At 39.5% G+C, this 9,232-nt stretch overlaps 1 protein-coding gene across 5 annotated transcripts in view; it reads left to right on the top strand.

Moving 5' to 3' along the window:
• LOC124280998 (transcription intermediary factor 1-beta-like) overlaps positions 1-9,232 on the top strand; it is a 64,254-nt gene that overhangs the window by 16,207 nt on the left and 38,815 nt on the right. The window lies entirely within an intron of this gene.

The raw sequence follows: 9,232 nt of genomic DNA, 5'->3' as shown, positions 1-9,232 counted from the left end.
CAGTCTACAGAAACAAAGCCATGTGTTACCTTGACAACTATGTTTCAGGGTATTCAGGCACGATGCACATCATCAGCGGGAAAAAAGGTTCTAGACTCATCACATGTAAGTAAACTTTATTCTTTTATGCAGTTGTTGTTTTTTTTTGGTGGCGAATTCTAGGCGTGGCAGTATTGTTCATCTGACGGGACCACAGCATATAAAACATCATCAGTGGTCTTATTTGGAGTTACAATGTATTTGTAGTTCGTGTCATCAGCAACTGATAGGCTGACTTCACAATTATCACACCGCCAAGATGAAGATGGAACGCTGCTGCAAATGTCCATGCCTAAGTTAAGGAACGTACCTCCAATTTGACTACCCTTCCAATACACAATCTGTTCCAGTCAAATAGTTTTTAATTACTACTCACTTCCCTCCATCAGGTAGACTATTCCACCATAATAATAAATGTATAATAACAATTACAATATTGTACCAGATTTATGCAATATTTATTCAGCTAATTACATAACACTGTATACTTCAACTACTAAATCATATGAATATGATCACAACAATAGGAGGTAATCATGTCTTCATGACAATAACATGTCCAGCTACGTTAGGTCAAGGTGGAAGAGTTCAAGGGAATTTACAAACACTGTTTTGCCAAACAACTTGTAGCCTGTATCCCTAAACTGTACCATTCATTCTCATTGATCAGTTTAAGCAGCTATGGTGTCGCTCTGCTGCTGGCTCATCGAAGGGTTATTACTGTATAATGTATAAGCATTCACTATTTTCAGAACCTTAGTTGTTACAATTACCTTATTACTATAGACGCAGGTTTAGTATATTTAGAAGAGATCTGATTGCATGGAATGCAGTATACTCCAGTGAGACTCGAGCCGTTGTATTTTTTTAATTATTATTTTTTACTTTAATGCCGCACTCAGCAATAATCCAGCTATATGACGGCCGTCTGTAAATAATCAGTTCTGGACCAGTGTTCAACAGCTTGAAAATCAGTTGAGGCAAAAGAGATACAATGGCATGTGTCCACCAAGTGAGCGAGCCTGACCATTCGATCCCGTAAGTCGTCCCTTACTGAAGATCAATTCTAACCCGGATCGACACGGATACCCAAGCCCTTTTACTATTCAGTTAGACATGTATGGTGGCGTGGACAATTGTTATGCTTTATGCATTCTGCATACATTCAGGTAGCACAAGTACTGTGTGTCTCCAATGTGATCCAAGCCGTTGTTCTATCCAGGTACATTAACACCTAGGCCGATCTGTGACATTAATGAAAAGGGTTAAATGGAATAGGTTCACGATGGCCTGAAATTTCATTATTCAGTATATTTATTCATATACTAAGCACTGTCCAGTATGGAAAACGTTAGAGAATAAGTAAAAGTCGAGTCACTATATTTCGATCAAGACGATGATAGTATGTTTCAACATAGTGCAAATCATCATTAAATATCAGGTGGGATTATTGTGGATTATTGTTAGAATGAGTTATTTCAAATTTCTTAAGAATAATAATAACGTAGCGGTTATACATACGCAGTTCGTTTACAAATATCTGTCCCCCTCGAGACACGACACTACCTCCCCACACAGCGAGTGTCATGAAACTGTGTTCAGTGATTGAAGTGGACGTAGAAGTTCCCGGTTCACGTTATGACTCTTTAACACTTAAATGTAAAAACATCGTCAAACAGCAATACTATCTGTCTCACTCTTTACTATGTTGTATAACAAGAGGTTAGAATACCCATGATGACAGTTTTATTGTGATAGGATGCTGAAATATTTCCGTAATAAGCTGTCATGGTGTCATTTTCTGTGATTGCAGTCACAGCAAACAAAGTCAAATGTAACTTTGTAAAAAGTATGTCAGACAGAGTTTATGTGTTTACCAATGCGTGTAGAAATGTATGGCAAACAATTTAAATACCCATCTGGATAGTATCATGTCGTTATTATTACTATCTAGGGCACGAGTATCGTTGTATTTACAGACGGACGAAAATGGCAGCCGATCATTTAGTGCGCTGTTTTGGAATCACTGACACGGGACAAACAATACAATGATATATTGTAGGAAATACAGATGCTAAACTCAATAAAATAACAATTGTATATTTCCAGGTCCTAAACTCCAACTGGACGCTGGTCGAGCCAACCCACTCCGGTGCCATGTTACTACAGACGGTGAGCTCGTCAACTCGCCGCTCGCCACACAACACACGGACAGAGGCAGACTACGGGAATTGTTTGGCACGTGTAGCTCCACCCCCATCCCCCTTCCTCCATCCCCCTCTAGTGTCACCCCTGTCCCCCACACAACACGATACTGGGAGACCAACACCAGGGTGGGTGTGGTGGATAGAGTGTGGTGGCCTGTCCTGGAGGTGGGTGTGGGGGAGCAGAGCCAGATAGACAGTGAGGTGTATGTTTGTGACCAGCCCCGCTCCTGGTGTGTCAGTGTAGGGAGCTGTTACACACACCGGGGGAGTGTCTGTACCATGGTGAGTCTGGCGGGGAAGTGGGGGAAGTGTTACAGAAACACAATGTCTGACACACCCGGCACACAGGCCACCCTCCACTATGGCGTTGTGTTGGATGTCGGGAGGGGTAGAATAGGATTTATTGACGTAGACAGGTCGGTTGTTTTAGGGAAAGTTGATGTGGAGTTCAACGAGGATCTTCTCCCTGTGTTTGCTGCCGATCCGTTCAGTGACTGCACAGTAAACATGAAGGTGGTCAGTGGGGAGGAGATCCTCATGTCTGACATCAAGAAATCACTCATTAATGAAGTCCTGGCCTAAGAAATAAACTACACATGACCCAGTGTAAACCTGTAAATATCACACATCAACTTTATCAGAAAAATTCAATACAACAGAACTGAAAGAAGCGGACATAGAAGTTACCTGTTCATGTGTTGTATGTTGTGTACAACAATGTTAGCTAAATATTAGCTAAATATGTCCGTTTTCTACAGGACAGTTTTCATTTGTGTACTAGAAGCATTTTACATCCACACAAGAGTATTGTTATGATTATTATTATGCGATACCTGATCAGTTTATGAAACATTTCATACATTTCTGGGGCATATCACAACTAACAACTAAGTTGATGATTGTGTAAAAAGTTGTTTCAAATCATGAATATCTTGACATATTTTGTTTCCACTCTGTGAAATAAATAATTTAAATACCCATATGTTGAGGCTATAGATTGAAATATAATATTTGTAGCTGTAAAATAGACATGTTGATGTCAGTTCAGTTAGACAATGAAAGTGATTGAAGCGGACATATAATGTCCCAGTTTTAATGTGCCATAGTACTTGTGTCAGGAGAGAAATGAAGCTACGAAACTGTCCGTTTCTTTATTCTATCAGTCCTGTTGTGTTTGGAAATAATTTCAATTTCCCACAGGGTTTACTTTGTGTTTTTTTTCTTGGTCCGTGTATCTACACAAATAATGTCAAAAGTACAATCCTGCCATGTTACAGAGTTGATTACAACATGGCTCCCGATGTACATTTACATGTGTGTATAAAATTGAAAACTGAAAGTTGTGTGTGAGTTACTGTCTAATTGAAACACTGGGTCTACCTCTGACAATGGGGTGTGTAGAGATGGATGTGCCACTCTAAGAGTTCCACGCCAATTTTAAAATATCAGGCTTTAGTTTTGGTCAGTATGACATGAGTTGATATAAAACATCTACCGTCTGTACCTGTTGTGATTGACTCCGATCTGTCTACTCCTCCAGTAAATTACAAGGTTTAACTAGGGGATAAATTATCACCAGAACCCCGCTTTAGAGAACTGTTTTTATCATCCAAAACTGTGTTCCGCAGGAGATATCGCTTGTGTGAGATCAAACGATATCTCCTAGATTTTGTACAATGCCCTGACAATGCTATGACGTCATGTACTTGATAACGTCACAATGCTATGACATCGCTGCACTGCAAGTGTAATGGCAGTACCATGTTCAGAGATGCACTCGTTGATAAAGTAAAAATATCCTCGGCAAGCCTCGGATATTTGTAACTTTATCAACTCGTGTTGATATAATTGATATCAGAAGACACTTGGGTGAGATTCTCTATGTATTCAACTACTTTGCGATGTCATGTGGACTGGTTGACTTATCTGATAAATGCATGCATTGACTTTCTATATTTCTATATTGTATGTATATGATAACATGTCTGATGTTCATTGTGTAAGATATGCTAGGTATTAGCTGATGTTATTTAATATGCATTGGAATAAATACTGGTATCAATCCTGTCAGGTTTTGCTGTTTACTGTGCACAGAAAACTGCCCACCTGAACAATTCTGTTGTAAATTAGCTTTATCAATTAGGTTTTGTGGTTGCCAGAAATATGTCAACTAGGTGATTCAAATATATTTTATCTAAGTCCGCCGAGAAGCTAGATAGTACTGTTCTTTGTAGGACAGTAGTGATATTGACATTCTTTTTAATGTGAGTTTATAAATATCAAAACATCTAGGCGGACCTGTCACAAATGTAATCTACCTTATCGATTTGGTTTTGGTGTGCCTGCCTTTAGTTTTGTGTCAGCTGTAGGTGACCCGGAAGTAAAACTGTTGCGAGGTTCAGTAAGAGTTTTTTTTCTGGGACTACGTAGGATCTATATATTTCATTTGATTGTCATTTATATATCTAAACCAAATCTAATTTACCTGTGATAAAATATGCTCTATTTAACATAGATTTTCAATATAGATGGCTGTTAACAACGTTTAGGGGTGGTAGTAATAATCGAGGTATATAGTTAGTTGCAAGCAGTTTTACCACTTACACTGATGAAGTTATTCTATGCAATCACAATGATGCTATTGAAAATGACGTGCACGTCGTGTATCATGAAATGAGGATGAATTATTAATGACACTTTAAACATGGTCATTAATGTTCACTTAAGATGTTTCCGCATATCTCCAGGTGTTAATGAAATTGCAAATTGTAACCTGTTCTGTAACGGGTATTTTCTTACTATATGTTACTGTAACTGCCACTTCATTCCTTATGCAAGCAGCAAACAGACTTTGTACCATGGGTCTTGAAGCCTTTATACAAAATAAAACACCATCTGTCTGTCCGTGTGACTGTCTGTCATTACTATATCATGTCAAAATATCCCAGTCAGAATAATAATGTGCAGTTGGATGCATAATTATACGTATGACAAACTCATAATGCCCGTTCTTATTCCCCGCAACGCTTTTCCGGGGATATTTATATGCACTCCGTCCGTCCGTCCGTGCACATTTGCATTTCCCGGAGCTGAACTTTAAAACCGTTCAATATTTCTTCACCAAACTTGGCACTTAATTGACTTGGTCAGTCTACAAAACACTTACACACATGACGTAGTGGGTCAGTCTACAGTACACACTTACATACATCAGGTAGTGGGTCAGTCTACAATACACACTTACATACATGACGTAGTGGGTCAGTCTACATTACACACTTACATACATGACGTAGTTGGTCAGTCTACAGTAGACATTTACACACATCAGGTAGTGGGTCAGTCTACAGCACACATTAACATACATGACGTAGTGGGTCAGTCTACATTACACACTTACATACATGACGTAGTGGGTCAGTCTACAGTATACACTTACCTTACATGATGTAGTGGGTCAGTCTACAGTACACACTTACATACATGAGGTAGTGGGTCAGTCTACAGTACACATTAACATACATGACGTAGTGGGTCAGTCTACATTACACACTTACATACATGACGTAGTGGGTCAGTCTACAGTACACACTTACACACATGAGGTAGTGGGTCAGTCTACAGCACACACTAACATACATGACGTAGTGGGTCAGTCTACAGTACACACTTACATACATGACGTAGTGGGTCAGTCTACAGTACACAGTTACATACATGACGTAGTGGGTCAGTCTACAGTACACACTAACATACATGACGTAGTGGGTCAGTCTACAGTACACACTAACATACATGACGTAGTGGGTCAGTCTACAGTACACACTAACATACATGACGTAGTGGGTCAGTCTACAGTACACACTAACATACATGACGTTGTGGGTCAGTCTACAGTACACACTAACATACATGACGTAGTGGGTCAGTCTACAGTATACACTTACCCTTACATGATGTAGTGGGTCAGTCTACAGTACACACTTACATACATGACGTCGTGGGTCAGTCTACAGTACACACTTACATACATGACGTAGTGGGTCAGTCTACAGTACACACTAACATACATGACGTAGTGGGTCAGTCTACAGTACACACTTACATACATGACGTAGTGGGTCAGTCTACAGTACACACTAACATACATGACGTAGTGGGTCAGTCTACAGCACACACTAACATACATGACGTAGTGGGTCAGTCTACAGTACACACTTACATACATGACGTAGTGGGTCAGTCTACAGTACACACTAACATACATGACGTAGTGGGTCAGTCTACAGTACACACTAACATACATGACGTAGTGAGTCAGTCTACAGTACACACTAACATACATGACGTAGTGGGTCAGTCTACAGTACACACTAACATACATTACGTAGTGGGTCAGTCTACAGTACACACTAACATACATGACGTAGTGGGTCAGTCTACAGTACACACTTACATACATGACGTAGTGGGTCAGTCTACAGTACACACTTACATACATGACGTAGTGGGTCAGTCTACAGTACACACTTACATACATGACGTAGTGGGTCAGTCTACAGTACACTTACATACATGACGTAGTGGGTCAGTCTACAGTACACACTAACATACATGACGTAGTGGGTCAGTCTACAGTACACACTAACATACATGACGTAGTGGGTCAGTCTACAGTACACACTTACATACATGACGTAGTGGGTCAGTCTACAGTACACACTAACATACATGACGTAGTGGGTCAGTCTACAGTACACACTAACATACATGACGTAGTGGGTCAGTCTACAGTACACACTAACATACATGACGTAGTGGGTCAGTCTACAGTACACACTTACATACATGACGTAGTGAGTCAGTCTACAGTACACACTAACATACATGACGTAGTGGGTCAGTCTACAGTACACACTAACATACATGACGTAGTGGGTCAGTCTACAGTACACACTAACATACATGACGTAGTGGTCAGTCTACAGTACACACTAACATACATGACGTAGTGGGTCAGTCTACTGTAGTACACACACTACATACATGACGTAGTGGGTCAGTCTGCAGTACACACTTACATACATGACGTAGTGGGTCAGTCTACAGTACACACTTACATACATGACGTAGTGGGTCAGTCTACAGTACACACTTACATACATGACGTAGTGGGTTAGTCTACAGTACACACTTACATACATGGCGTAGTGGGTCAGTCTACAGTACACACTCACATACATGACGTAGTGGGTTAGTCTACAGTACACACTTACATATATGGCGTATATAAGACAAAATCTTATGGATGTCAACGTTTTCTTTTTTTTATACACAACGTTTCTTGGCTATTCGTTTCCCTTTTGTCAGGTGGATACTAACTAACAGTTATACAGGATATATATACTAGTAAAGTACATTACGCCAGAGTGATGATTTTAATCAAGTATATATACTAAACATCAGATCATAAGATAAAAGAGAATGAAATATACAAAAGCAGGTATGGTGTTGTTACAGCTGATTAAGTGGGTAAGTGATAGAAGCCAATGATATACAGAAGATGGGATAAGATACAAAAGGTAGGGATGAAGCTGTTACAGAGGATTAAGAGATGAAATATTGGACTGTTACTCACTATATATTAAGGCCAAATAGTCATTATGCAAGTGCGCTTTCCAAGAAGTGTCAGTTTTGTTAAATTGGTAAACTGATAATAGCGCATTAGATAGTATGTTGGTTTGTTTGGTTTATGCCACACTCAGTATTTTTCCAGCTGACGGCTGTCTGAAATCAATCGAGACTGGAACAGACAGTCCAGTGATTGACCACATGGATATCTATCTGTGCAACTGGGATACCATGACATGCATGAAGCCGCGTCTGAGCCTGGCTACCCGATCCCATCAGTCGCTTCTTGACAAAAGCATGAGCTGCTTAAAACCTATACTGGCTGGGATCTTCACTGATGCTTTAATGTTACATTTGCACGGGTTTTGTTTCTTTCACCTATTCTGGTAATGTTCTTATGTGACACACGTTTCTACGCAACCACCCATCCACCGATTCTTACCCGAATTGTAAACATGTGATTAGAACTTAACGATGATGGTTTGTCATTAGGAAACGATTCCTTTGGATTCTTTACCTCAAATAAGTAGTTTTGCTGTGAACAAGTAAGGTTAAGAGAGAGCGAGAGTTTTTTATCGCCCATTTGAACAGTATTTGAGCTATTTCAGGCGTGTCAGCTTAATGTGGGAATAAAGCCCGAGGTAGTACAGGTCTCTGACGTTGACCGCTTCCATGATATCTGCGAGAGTGTATGGTACTGGTACTGGCAGAACTTGAAACATAATCGGATGAACAGGGATTTACATAATAGAAACGTGGCATGTTCAACTCTCTTTCTTTCTTAAAATATTGACATTCAAAGAGGTAATGAAATTCATGAGCAACATGTTGTGTATCACACAATTCACATAGTCTGTTTTCAAAAGGAATATTTGAACATATATTTCCAAAGGCAAATGATGATTACTGGTACGGAATTTAATGGGACAATATTTATGAAAGAAATAGGTATTCCTCTAAAGCGAACATAGGTTTTATACAGGTAACCTTTATGCGAAGCTGACCGATCAGCCCGCTATTTCTGTATGAACTGATCAGACAATCGTTTAAAGCTGTGGAAATCAACCATTGGTGTTCGACAATATGTGGGTTAAACCATACATACGATAGACCACAATCATCTTGAACAGATTTGACAAAAACAATCCATGGCGATAGGAATATATTGTAAGAAAACTTATGTATAATTGTGTCGTAGATAATGGCTGTCACTTTATTTCTATTTGTATTTGTAGCAGCTTTGAACCAATATGATTCCAATCATTTTAATATATATAGAAATAGGTAGTCGTCCTGTTTCACCATAGAGTATATAAGCTGGGGTGCTTTCCGTAATTTCAAAATAGTTTTTAAAA

The sequence above is a fragment of the Haliotis rubra genome, unplaced genomic scaffold (assembly GCF_003918875.1).
Source record: "Haliotis rubra isolate DU_JTF1 unplaced genomic scaffold, ASM391887v1 Scf278, whole genome shotgun sequence".
Lineage (NCBI taxonomy): Eukaryota > Metazoa > Mollusca > Gastropoda > Lepetellida > Haliotidae > Haliotis > Haliotis rubra.
Note: the sequence above shows the minus strand (reverse complement) of the source record. Positions and strands in the feature narration are given on the sequence as shown.